The sequence below is a fragment of the Staurois parvus genome, unplaced genomic scaffold, assembly GCF_062004578.1.
Source record: "Staurois parvus isolate SC_StPar_1 unplaced genomic scaffold, SC_StPar_1.0 ptg001066l, whole genome shotgun sequence".
In the NCBI taxonomy this organism is placed as follows: Eukaryota; Metazoa; Chordata; class Amphibia; order Anura; family Ranidae; genus Staurois; species Staurois parvus.
In genome coordinates, this window is record NW_028318862.1 from 1477343 (window position 1) to 1492281 (window position 14939).

Genomic DNA, 14939 nt, shown 5'->3' on the forward strand with positions numbered 1-14939 from the left:
TAGTTGTTTACTATTGTTTTATGCAGGGCGTAACAACAGGGATAGCTAGGGTTGCAATTGCGACCCAGTCCTATGGTCCAAGGGACTTGTGTGGTCCTCCCTATACACCTGGATAGGATGGGCAGCATTGAAGAACCAATCCCCATTTTCCTCCTGCAGCCCCTAAAGCTAGCTTCTCCTCCTAGACCTCCCACAGGCATTGAGCGGCTGCAGGAGGAAAATGGAGGTAATATGTTCTTCTGTATGCCATCTTGCAACCCATCCTATCCAGTTTCCTCTTATTTCTACAGCCCCCAGGCCTCTGAGTTATCCCCTGCCTCCGTTCTCCCACAGCGCTGTCATGTTCCCCCTTTACTCTCCCAAGGGTTGCTGTGGGGAATGTGTCAGGATGGAGAGCAAGGAAGGGGCCAGTAAATATGTCATTTACCAGCCCCTTCCTTGTCTGAATAGACAGAGTGAGTGATCTGTACCGATCACTGACTCTGTTCATTCATAAATGAAGCATAGTAATCTGTGTTTACTATTCTTCCGTTTGTGAATGAATGGACAGCTCTGTACAGAGTTATTCCTGACCATGCATTCTGTGCTGCTGAAGCTGCAGAAAAGGAGATTGTGGGCTGTGTTCTCAATCTCTTTTCTCTGTCTCAAAGGTAAAACATCAGAGGTCTGTTTAGACCTGATATCTCACCAAAGCTCACCAAGAGCTGACTGACAGCAAGCGACCTCCCCAAAGGCCAAGCGCTTGCAGACAGCGCACTGGGTGAGGCGTCACTTCCAGAGCCGAGGCACATGAGCTGGTGTGAGCGAAGGGGGATCTGAGAGATGTACATCATGTCCTCCTTGCTGAAAGTGGATCAGGAGCTGAAGAAGAAGGTTGACTGCTTCCGAGAGAGAATCACAAATGAGTGCGTCTCACTATTCACAGAGTCTTTCTTAGAGGAAACCTGACGTTGCTGGTACTAATTGGAGGACCCTGAAGGGAACAGGACCTGGCTATCTCCAGAGTGGATGATCTGGCTGACCTGATGAGACAGTTATATCTCAAATGCGTGATTAAATCGTGCATCTGGTGAGTGCGCAATTTACCTAATATCGGTCACACATCTACCACTACGGTTTAAGGAATTGGAATACCTATTTTGAGATCCCCCGTGATCCTCACGTTCAATACATTGGACATTCACTTATCACCTTAACCACTATATGTGGTTCTTATTGGGCACTTTATTCAGTGTGTTTACATATGTTTTAACACTCGTCACTTTATTTCATACCTTCAGCACTTTATATGGTTTAATTTGAATAAGTCATTGTTCGAATTTCTGCAATTAAGCACCTTTGTACATATATTTATTTATGATCAGCGCTGCACCCAATTTTATGTATTTATCTATAAGAGGTTCATCGAACACATCCAAAATCCACAAATTGCGAACTTTATTGTGAACCCAATTGGAGTCAATGGGAGTAGATCCTTGAACATCAATTCTCTCCATTTTCAAGGTTAATAGGCAGGGGCATAATGACTATCTAATATGGGAATGGGATCCCTGTAGCCCGCAGCTCGCCAGCATCTATCCGAGACTGAGGGGTATGCAACAGTCAACATCATCAGTACCAGCTGGACATGAGTTTATAATTAGTCTCTTGTATTGTATTACATATCGAAGAGGTATGTGCCAGTCTTTGCATATTACGCTTCTGTAAATCTGTACAGGTGTGATATACCTCTGTTTCCCATTCCCTACGGAATCAGAGACCTATGGTGACATCACATTTATTCAGAAATTTATAAGAAATAGATAACAGACCTCTGTGGATGAGCTATTTATGCCAGAGAGATTCAAGGTTGGTAAGGGATTCAACCATTCTAATACCACGTAGATGAACAGTACAAACATGTTGTAATTGCTGGTATCTTAAGGCATCCATTGGGAACTCACCATATACCTCCCATTCTGCAACTTAAGGAGTTGGTGTCTCCATCAGTCACCCAACATTTCAAAAAAGACAGTGACTAGCCCGTGGGAACCAACAGAAACCACCCAATGGTAATGGAGGCGAGATCGATGGAGAAAGGGCTCTTTGTTTATTAGTTAAATCCCAGAGCTTTGAAATGTGGGTAATGATAAAAGATATAGAGTTAGAAAAACCTATATAGGTATGGGACCCAAGGGGCATGGGCCAAATTGCAGCCTGCCAATGTCCCCTCCAGAGCTACCCAGGCCTTTTGAGTGTCTCCAACTGAGGATTCTAGTTAAGGTAATTGCCCTATAGTAGTTCTTCAAGTTGGGGGAGCCCCCATCCAATTTAAACCCCATGAGAATATGGTACATTAACCTTCATTTAGCCTTTCACCAGACTTTTTTAACCACTTCAATACCATGCACTTTCACCCCCTTCCTGCCCAGGCCAATTTTAGGCTTTCAGTGCTCTCACACTTTGAATGACAATTGAGTGGTCGTGCAACGTTATATGCAAACTAAATTTCTATCATTTTGATAATATAACTAGAGCTTTCTTTTGGTGGTATTTAATCGCCACTGTTTTTTTTTTTTTTTATAAATAACAAACAAAAAATGAAAGTTTTGAAATAAAAACATGTTTTTCTTCATTTCTGTTATAAATTTTGTAAATAAATAATTATTCTTCATAAATTTAGGCCAACATTTATTCTGCTACATTTCTTTGGTGAAAATAATCCATATCAGTATTTATTATTTAGTCTGTAGGAAAGTTATAGAGTTCACAAATTATGGTATAGATCTGAAAATCGATCAATCCTGAAGTACTAATTTACTAGTACTTTCTAATTTCTTGAGACCCAAAAATGTCAGGACAGTACAGATATCCCCCAAATGGCCCCTTTTGCAAAGTAGACAGTCCAAAGTATTTAGTGAGAGGCATGGCAAGTTTTTTTAAATTGTAATTTTTTTGGAAAATGAAGCAATTAAGAAATACATTTTTCACATTTTGTTTTTACATACTGTCACCAGTACAGTACAGCGTCAACATATAACTGGTGTGGTGGTGATCAGGGACACTGACTGGTGACAGTACAAAAAAAAAATAATATATATATTTTTTAAATGTTTTTGTATTACTTTTTTTTTTCTTTTTCTAATGATTTTTTTTTCATAACACACTGTGACTATAGTAACATTGTACTGCTCTGGGGAAGTGACCAGTATTTTTTTTTTACACATAAAGAATTTCATTGCTATAAGCAAGCATTTAACTGAATGAAATTGATTAATTCAGGTTTTTTTGTTGTGACTAGCCACAGATAAACACATGACACAGATGGGCTGAGATTGGCCCAGTCTGTACCATGTGATTACTGTGACCAATCAGAGCTAGTGACACAATTGTATGCAATGGATGGCATGAAAGGAAGCCATCCATTGTTTACAATTGTTATGTGACCTGCTGAGGTTTGTTGCAGTGGTCACATGGTACAAGCAACAGGCCAGTACACAGATCTGGCATTGGCTGTTTCTGAGAGACACAGCTGGTGAAAGATCTCACCACAGTGCAACTTAATTCATGATCTGGGAAGATGTCATATGACACCCACCTGGATCAACAAGAGTCCTACACAGCCGACTTTTTGCTATTAACTGGGTGTGGACTGGTTATTTATTTCAGGTACTTATATAGCGCCATCAATTTACACAGCGCTTTACATATATGTTGTACATTCACATGAGTCACTAACCCTCAAGGGGCGTACAATCTAAGGTCCCTAACTCACATTCATACATACACATACTAGGGCCAATTTAGACAGGAGTCAATTCACCTACCAGCATGTCTTTGGAGTGTGGGAGGAAACCAGAGTACCCGGAGAAAACCCACACAGACACAGGGAGAACATGCAAACTCCAGGCAGGTGGTGCCATGGTTGGGATTCAAACCAGCGACCCTAGTACTGCCAGGCAGAAGTGCTAACCATTTAGCCACTGTGTTGCCCAACAACAATGTTAAAACAATATACTGAGCTGGCCAGAACTAGCTCTTGAGGGAGTCTATTCCACATGTTCACAGCTCTTACTGTGAAGAAGCCTTTCCATATTTGGAGATTAAATCTCTTCTCTCCTCCTCCAGACCTTGTCCTCTGTGATGACCTCAGAATGAATAACTCTACACCGAGTTCACTATATGGACCATTTATGTATTTATTTATTTTTAAAGGTCTATGCTACTTGTGCCCTTTGGTGGAGGATCTTTCACGTGCACATTGGGATTTTCGGTAGATCATGGAATGATGTTTTTGGTCACAATATTGGTTAAGGAGTGATACAGACATTTATATAATCACACAAGAATATGAGTTTAAGTTTTGGACTTCAATGTACGCATTCTTGTATTCTTGACTGCATATTTAAATTTAAATTTTTATACCTGAGGATATTTTGCTTTGTTAGCATGGCAATGTGGGTTGTATATAGCCATAAAACTAAAGTCCTCAAAAATAGAGGAAGGATAATTCTTGTCCAAAGGACTCTAAACTGGACAGGTTAGGTAGCATTGCATCAGCATCCAAGATTTGTGCATTCCTAGGTTTATCAGTATCAGTAGTGTAATGCAAAGTGTCAAAAAGGGCGTAGCCCATATTTAAAGTACACAGTAATAGCATATAAGAAGCATATCATTATCAAAAGTACTGTTAATAGAAGTCACCCGTCATAAAGCATTGAGGCAAAGAAAAAACAGTAATACCTAGAGGAGAAACCTCTGAAGCATTACTTACAATATTATAAAGTACATTGCAGTGTGTGATATGACAATATGCTATTTAGTCACAAGATGGCGATAGAATGCAAAAAAAACCCTTAAAGAATTAAAAAATTGTGAAAAACTGCAGAATATGTCCTGAGTGAGAAAAAAAAGTATATAGAAAAAAAGGTGCAGTTTCCAGGTACACCATTAGTGAACTTAATGGTGAAATGTCATGCCTGATTCCCCCCTCAGTCACGTCTAGGTGATGGAGGATTCCACATAGAAGATTGACAAGCAGTGGAAGGAGGTCTGGGGAGGTCAGCCTCTAGAACAGTGTTATTCAACCTGTTTTCGACCAAGGCACCTGTTAAAATCTGGCAGAATCTTAAGGCACCCCAATCAAAAATATGAAAAAAAAAGTAATTGTTACTTACCTTCGGAATACAAAAAAAAAAGGAAGTGCAGCACTATCGTTTCAGGCCCATCACTACTAATACTATATATATATAGTGTGTGTGTGTTGGTATTATTTTTTCTTTGTGCTCCATTTGCACATTGCTCTGCTGCAGTTTGTCCGTAGCGCAGGCTAACCACAGTGTTTATGTGCATTACCTGCGCTTTTCTCCATAGACCTCAATTATGTCCTGCATTTTTGGTGCATTTTCTAAAAGCTCACAAAAAATGTGGCACATAATAGAAGTCTAAAAGAAACAGCAGGCAACCCACATGAAAACTGTGGGTACCCTGTACTACACATGTGCTGGAGCCAGCAGAGGATTGTACAAATAGAATACAAAAAATTAAGAATTGAAGCACTATAACATGACAGTTACAGGCCCATCAATACCAATACAGTATATACACAATATTGCCAAAAGTATTGGGACATTCCACACACATGAACTTTAATGGCATCCCAGTTTTAGTCCATAGCATTCAAAATTGAAGTGGACTGCCATTTGCAGCTATAACAGCTTCAACTCTTCTGGGAAGGCCGTCCACAAGGTTTAGGAGGGTGTCTATGGGAAGGTTTGACCATTCTTCCAGAAGTGCATTTGGGAGATCAGGCACTAATGTCGGGGGAGTAGGCCTGGCTTGCAGACTCCGCTCTAATTCACCCCAAAGGTGTTCTATGGGGTTGAGGTCAGGACTCTGTGCAGGCCAGTCAAGTTCCTCCACCCCAAACTTGCTCATTCATGTTTTTATGGATCTTGCTTTGTGCACTGGTGGGCAGTCATGTTGGAACAGGAAGGGGCCATCCCCAAACTCTTCCCACAAAGTGAAATTGTCCAAAATGTCTTGGTATGCTGATGCCTTAAGATATCCCTTCACTGGAACTAGGGAGCCGGGGCCAAGCCCAACCCCTGAAATACAACCCCGCACCATAATCCCCCCTCCACCAAACTTTACACTTGGCACAATGTAGTCAGGCAAGTACCGTTCTCCACACAAAGTTTGGAGGTCTTTAGCTATTGACTCTGCAGACAGTTGACGACTCCATCAGATTACCAGACAGAGAAGCGTGATTGGTCACTACAGAGAACACATCTCCACTGCTCTAGAGTCCAGTGGCAGCGTGCTTTACATCACAGCATCTGACGCTTTGCATTGCACTTGGTGACTCAAGACTTGGATGCAGCTGCTCGGCCATGGAAACCCATTCCATGAAACTCTCTACGCACCATTGTGCTAATCTGAAGGCCACATGAAGTTTGGAGGTCTTTAGCTATTGACTCTGCAGACAGTTGGCGACGTCCGCGCACTGTGCGCTTCAGCATGTGCTGACCCCAGTCATTTTACATGGCTTAATACTTCGTGGCTGAGTTGACCGTGGAATATGAGGTCGTGTATGTGCTGACCCCACTCAGCCACAAAGTGGTAGGCCACGTAAAATGACAGAGTTTCTCTATACTGTGTACTTACACTATGTTGCCAAACGTTTTGGGACACCCCTCCAAATCATTGGATTCCGGTGTTCCAATCATCTGTATGGCCACAGGTGTATAAAATAAGCCCCTAGGCATGCAGACTGCTTCTACAAACATTTGTGAAAGAATGGGTCGCTCTCAGGAGCTCAGTGACTCCAAGCGTGGTCCCGTGATAGGATGCCACCTGTGCAATAAGTCCATCCATGGCATTTCCTGGCTACTAAATATTCCACGATCAACTGTTAGTGGTATTATAACAAAGTGGAAGCAACTGGGAACAACAAAAACTCTGTCATTTTACGTGGCCTACCACTTTGTGGCTGAGTGGGGTCAGCACATGAAAGACCTCAAAACATTCAGATTAGCACAACAACAATACATAGAGTGCTGCATGGAATAGGTTTCCGTGGCCGAGCAGCTGCATCCAAGCCTTACATCACCAAGTACAATGTAAAGTGTCAGATTCAGTGGTGTAAAGCACGCCGCCACTGGACTCTAGAGCAGTGAAGATGTGTTCTCTGGAGTGACGAATCACGCTTCTCTGTTTAGCAATCCGATGGACTTGTCTACACTTGGCACAATGCAGTCAGGCAAGTACCGTTCTCCTGGAAACCACCAAACCCAAAGTTTGGTGGAGGGGGGATTATGGTGCGGGGTTGTTTTTCAGGGGTTCGGCTTGCACCCTTAGTTCCAGTGAAGTATCAGCTTGCCAAGACATTTTGGACAATTTCATACTCCCAACTTTGTGGGAAGAGTTTGGGGATGGCCCCTTCTTGTTCCAACATGACTGCGCACCAGTGCACAAAGCAAAGTCCATAAAGACATAAATGAACGAGTTTGGGGTGGAGGAACTTGACTGGCCTGCACAGAGTACTGGCCTTAACCTGATAGAACACCTTTGGTATTAATTAGAGCGGAGACTGCGGGCCAGGCCTCCTCCCCCGACATCAGTGCCTGACCTCACAATTGCGCTTCTGGAAGAATGGTCAAACCTTCCCATAGACACCCTCCTAAACCTTGTGGACAGCCTTCCCAGAAAAGTTGCAGCTGTTATAGCTGCAAAGGGCGGGGCCAACTCAATATTGAACCCTATGGACTGAGACTGGGATGCCAGTTCATGTGCGTGTAAAGGTAGTCATCCCAATACTTTTGGCAATATAGTGTATCACAATTAAGAGAGCTAAGTGTAATTTCTGTCTGCTGCTTAATTCCTCTGCTATCAGCATGAATCACTTCTGACAAGTTTACCTGACACCAAGAGGAAATGGTGACAGAGGAGGGATGTCCAGCAGATTGACAGCTTCATCTCTATTAATGTGAGCTGTGTTAAGGGGGGTTTGTCTCTTCCCTCCAATCAGCTTTCAGAGCTCTCCTCACTGATGTAATCAGCTCCCCGCCTCCTGCTTTTCAGAACTGAGAGATCCTGTGCAAATTCTGTACCTTGAATAGATGTAGGGGACAGACATCTGCAAATAATCAGGTACAACTTATGTAGAATGATTTTTTTCATCTCTGTTTATCACCTGAGTCCAGTTAGCTCAGTAGGTATATGTAAGGGTTCACAAATACTTTAAAGCTTTAGTAAATTCTGGGATGTGTGTTTTCCAAGATTACCGAACCGCTGTTGTTTTGCATATGCGAAATTTCTGTAACAAATCAGTGACCTTTTGCATAATAGAATGTATTTATTATTGTTTTTCAGGTTTTGCTTGGATTTACTGTAAAGAGTTTTTCTGGCATTTCAAGTTTGTTTAATCAGACATGTGATGTATTACACAAGGAATTTCCCTTGATTTTCAGGTTTTGTCCGAATTGAAAGTAAAAGGCTATGTTCTTCTTCAGAGAGACAGGGTATAATGAAAAAGAGTGCCTGCATTTATGTGAGAAGTGACCTCAAAGTGAGTGTAAAAGAGAACCCAGTTGATGAAGAGTGTGAAGGTGCTTAAGCATTATGGGTGGCACTAGAACGAGAGGTAGAGAAGGTGCCACTGAGTGCAGACTGTAATACACTTTATTAAAACATTGCTGTAAATATATTCACATTTAGGAAGATATATACAGGCACATCTAAAGAATATAAGAATCATCCGGGAACGGTGTGGATCAGCTGCAGATGGAAGATGTCCAAAACCTGGGTCCAGAGCCAGCTGTGAGGTGGAACAGGACTGTATCGCCGCTGTAGGGTTTGGTGGAACACAGGTCAAACCGCATCCAATCCGCATATACACTATATTGTCAAAAGTATTAGGACACTCCTCCAAATCATTGGATTCAGGTTTTCCAATCACCTCCATGGCCACAGGTGTATAAAATCAAGCATCTAGGCATGCAGACTGCTTCTACAAACATTTGCAAAAGAATAGGTCGAGCTCAGTGAATTCAAGCGTGGTACTGTGATAGGTTGCTACTTGTGCAATAAGTCAATCTGTGAAATTTCCTTGCTGCTAAATATTCCACGGTCAACTGTTTGAGGTATTATAACAAAGTGGCAGCAATTGGGAACAACAGCAACTCAGCCATGAAGTGATAGGCCACATAAAATAACAGGTATAGATGAATCAGAGTGACTTGCGAGCCACAGGTGTGATAATTACTAGAGGATTGCAAACATGAAACACATAACTACAACTGTGTTAGAAATATCTACAAATATATGTTGCGCTCCTAAATACTTCTCAATAAATAATTAAATTATTACCATTAAATTAATTCAAATTATGATACAAATAACTAATAAAAGTGTATAAATACCAAAAAATATTTAAATAGATAATTTCAACTAATCAATCTCCTCCAAATAAATATCAAAATAATTCCACATAAAATACTCCTCTGAAAAAATATTTTGCCAAGTGCTCATAAATCATTAGTGGCATGGTGTACTTACTAATACCCTCAATTTCATTTATATTCATAATACCCTCATTTAATATAACAAAAATAATAAACCAACTAATAACACTCAACTAAAACGCATTTAAATGATCCCCATAAACAAAAATAACCAAATGCTCATAAATAACTAGTAGTGATTAGTATGAATCCAAACATCATCAAAATAATAGTCCCATTGAATAAACAATTGTTTGTATAGTGACTTGGTGCTTGTTGTTCCTCAATTTGTGACTTTTGTGAATCCTTCAAATAGTGAAGATGTGCGCTCACCTCCTTTGATGCCTGCAATTAGGCTATACACGCTTTCGGTTCACTTTCCCTGGAACCTGCTGGACATATACTTTTGCTGGTAAAAAAAAACTCCCAATTTTACCAGCAAAAGTATATGTCCAGCAGGTTCCAGGGAAAGTGAACTGAAAGCCTGTATAGCCTAATTGCAGGGTGCAGAACCACATTCATTTGAAAGGGCTGCTGTGCCCATGTTTCCTTCAAGAAAAAGGTGCATGCATCTTTTTAAAAATGTGTGGTCTTTCAGAATGAATGGCAGCCCCACACATCTTGTAAGAGCAGCACGATTTGGCTGTGGGTAGTTGCGGGTGCAGGAACAGGTGCAATTCCTTCACCTGCAACCAGCCAGCAGACTGAAGGCTTGTGTCAACCTTATCTAAGTAACAGGTATGAGTGCACCCAGGGAAAACAAGTGCATATGCGCACATTTGCATGAATACTTGCTGGCCTGCGCACACATATGCTCCTCATAGCATCATCTGTAATATTGTTAAGCCTTCCCTGACAAAGTTTTTGTTTTTGCTAGATAACAATATTTTAAGCAATAGTCAACATATATTCATTAAAAAGAAGGAAGTTATCAAGCAAATGTGATTTATTTCTATGAGGAAGTAAGCAAAAACTTAGACAAGGGAATGGCTGTGAATACACAATACTTGGATTTTGTAAAAGCATTCAATACAGTTCCCCACACATGGCTAATGTGTAAGATAAACTCTATAGAATTAGAAAATTCAGTTTTAAATGGATATAAAACTGGCTAAAAGACCAGAGAGTAGTGGTTAATGATTCATACACTGAACGGTTTAAGGTTTTTAGTGGTGTACCCCAAAGTTCAGTGTTGGGACCCTTACTTTTTATTACATTTATAAATGATAAAGGGTCTGGGATTAAAAGTATTATTTCAATATTTGCAGATGACACCAAGCTTTGCAGTGGAATAACGTCCTTCTTACAAGCAGACCTCAACACTCTATGTAATTAGGAAACTATGTGGCAAATGAGGTTCAATGCTGTTAAATGTAAAGTTATGCACTTGGGAGTCAATGGTGGGGAAGTTCTAGTAGATCATAGACTTAATAATGGCATGCAATGCCAAGCTGTAGTCAGCAAAATCCGTTCTTGTATTAAAAGAGGTATAGACTCCAGAGAGAGTGACATCATTTTGGCCCTGTACAAATCATTACTAAGACCTCATCTGGTTCAGTTTTGGGTGCCAGTTCACGAAAAGGAAATCAGGGAAAAAGTACAGAGAAGAGTAACCAAACTGATAAGAGGCATGGAGGAGCTCAGCTATGAGGAAAGATTAGAGGAACTGAATTGATTCTCTCTTGAGAAGAGGATATTAAGGCTACATGCACACCAGCCTAGCCCGGCTGTGGGAAAACACAAAATGTGTTAAAATGTTCTTTTCCTGAACATGATTCTGCCACGTTCAGGAGAAGGAGGGTTAGGCTCACCTAGAAATGGCAGCTCCTGAACTCTGCTAAAAGCCTATGTGTACATGGATACATAGGCTTTTACAGAGTTGAGTTTGCTAAAAAGACACCAAAAGCTCCTAAACTTAAGTTTAGGAGCTGCCAGCCTAAGGCCTCATGTACACTGCTGCTCCTAAACGCGATTTTAGGAGCTTTTGGCTTTTCTTTGCCAAAGCCCCTGAACTCAATCAATAAAAGCCACTGGGGTTTATTTACTAAAGCTGGTTTACTTCGCGTTCACCAGTGCATGGTAGGCAATCAGTTTCTAACCTCAGCTGGTTCAATTAACCCCCCAGGCGATATTCCCCAGTGTAGGTCGGGATTAACTTTCAGTACCAGAAGCGGTAACCCCGAGCTACACTCAGGATTACACTGCAGTGTTACTCTGGGATCCCTCCAGCACTTACCTTGTCCTGCGCTCCCGCGATGCCCCCCCTGCAGCATCCCCGGCCATGTCCTCTGGCCGATGCCGGCATTCATCTTCCGGGTTCCGTTCCCTGCGAGCATCGGTACGTACGGGACGTACGGGGGATAGAACCAGCGGGAATTTAAAAAATGTAAAAGTTTGACACTCAATACACTAAAATCTGATTGTATTACATTCCTGTATCAAACCATTTCACATACATTTTGTCCCTACTGCTTTGTCCTGTGCCCTGCCTGCATTTTTTTCTGCCTGGAAACTGAGAAACGTCCATGGTGTCCAAAAAGCGTCCCTTTAGTTCAAAATTGGTTTTAGACCGGCTAGAGAACAGCGATAGTAAATTAGAACCACTTGCAGAATTGAGTGATAATGATTCGTGGGGAAAATTCCTCATCAGACACTGAAAACGATTTTGCGACTTTGCTCAGTGATGTGCGAACTTGGCGCTCTATTTCAAATTTCAGTGTTTTTGGTTTGATTACATCATTGAATTAAATTTATTATTATTATTTTTTATGATTACTTATTTTATTATAATTTATGATTTCGTGTTTCAAATTTTATCATACCCGGGATGTTTACTAGACTCTTGTTCGGACAGATTTCAGTGAGTTATTCCTAAGAATTACAGGCCTACAGTAAAAAAACTACATATTTCCATTGAAAACAATGTACCGCTTTGAGCACAGAAATATGGACATAATCAGACCGCTAGGGAGGTTAAGGTTTAGCCATAAAACCTGTTAGTTGATTGGTTTCCATGTAAAAGTGCATGAGATTCTGAGTTAACCAGCTTTAGTAAATAAACCCCCCATGCATCCATGCGCACATAGACGTTTACCAGAGTTTAGGAGCAGCAGAAGAATCGTGTTCAGGAGAGGAACGTTTTATCCAAAACACACCAAACATGGCAAAAATGTGTGTAAACACGCCTAAGTGCTAGCCGCGTTTAGCGCTTGGGTGTTTATTAATTTCAATGGTAAGTACTCTGTCCAATGCAATGAATAAACATCCGAACAATAAACACAGCTAAATGCATACCAACACGGCTAAACGCAGAACCGCATTTACACGCATTTTGCCGTGTTTAGCGTTTTTCTGCTACCAATAGTGCTTAAAGTCTACCGCAGTTTCAGTATACATGTAGCTATAGGGGGATATGATCACCATGTATAATACATAAGGGGGGATATGATCACCATGTATAATACATAAGGGGGATATGATCACCATGTATAATACATAAGGGGGATATGATCTCCATGTATAATACATAAGGGGGATATGATCTCCATATATAATACATAAGGGGGGATATGATCTCCATGTATAATACATAAGGGGGGATATGATCACCATGTATAATACATAAGGGGGGATATGATCTCCGTGTATAATACATAAGGGGGGGATATGATCTCCATGTATAATACATAAGGGGGGATATGATCACCATGTATAATACATAAGGGGGGATATGATCACCATGTATAATACATAAGGGGGATATGATCACCATGTATAATACATAAGGGGGATATGATCTCCATGTATAATACATAAGGGGGATATGATCTCCATATATAATACATAAGGGGGGATATGATCTCCATGTATAATACATAAGGGGGGATATGATCACCATGTATAATACATAAGGGGGGATATGATCACCATGTATAATACATAAGGGGGGATATGATCACCATGTATAATACATAAGGGGGGATATGATCACCATGTATAATACATAAGGGGGGATATGATCACCATGTATAATACATAAGGGGGGATATGATCTCCATGTATAATACATAAGGGGGGGATATGATCACCATGTATAATACATAAGGGGGATATGATCACCATGTATAATACATAAGGGGGGATATGATCTCCATGTATAATACATAAGGGGGGATATGATCACCATGTATAATACATAAGGGGGGATATGATCTCCATGTATAATACATAAGGGGGGATATGATCACCATGTATAATACATAAGGGGGGATATGATCTCCATGTATAATACATAAGGGGGGGATATGATCACCATGTATAATACATAAGGGGGATATGATCACCATGTATAATACATAAGGGGGGATATGATCTCCATGTATAATACATAAGGGGGGATATGATCTCCATGTATAATACATAAGGGGGGATATGATCTCCATGTATAATACATAAGGGGGGATATGATCTCCATGTATAATACATAAGGGGGATATGATCACCATGTATAATACATAAGGGGGATATGATCATCATGTATAATACATAAGGGGGGATATGATCTCCATGTATAATACATAAGGGGGGATATGATCACCATGTATAATACATAAGGGGGATATGATCATCATGTATAATACATAAGGGGGGATATGATCACCATGTATAATACATAAGGGGGGATATGATCTCCATGTATAATACATAAGGGGGGATATGATCACCATGTATAATACATAAGGGGGGATATGATCACCATGTATAATACATAAGGGGGGATATGATCACCATGTATAATACATAAGGGGGGATATGATCACCATGTATAATACATAAGGGGGGATATGATCACCATATATAATACATAAGGGGGGATATGATCTCCATGTATAATACATAAGGGGGGGATATGATCACCATGTATAATACATAAGGGGGATATGATCACCATGTATAATACATAAGGGGGGATATGATCTCCATGTATAATACATAAGGGGGGATATGATCACCATGTATAATACATAAGGGGGGATATGATCTCCATGTATAATACATAAGGGGGGATATGATCACCATGTATAATACATAAGGGGGGGATATGATCACCATGTATAATACATAAGGGGGGGATATGATCACCATGTATAATACATAAGGGGGATATGATCACCATGTATAATACATAAGGGGGGATATGATCTCCATGTATAATACATAAGGGGGGATATGATCTCCATGTATAATACATAAGGGGGGATATGATCTCCATGTATAATACATAAGGGGGGATATGATCACCATGTATAATACATAAGGAGGGATATGATCTCCATGTATAATACATAAGGGGGGATATGATCACCATGTATAATACATAAGTGGTCTATATAGTGAACTTGGTGTAGGGTTATTCACTTTCAGGTTATTACAGAGGATGGGAACCCTTTATGTCTG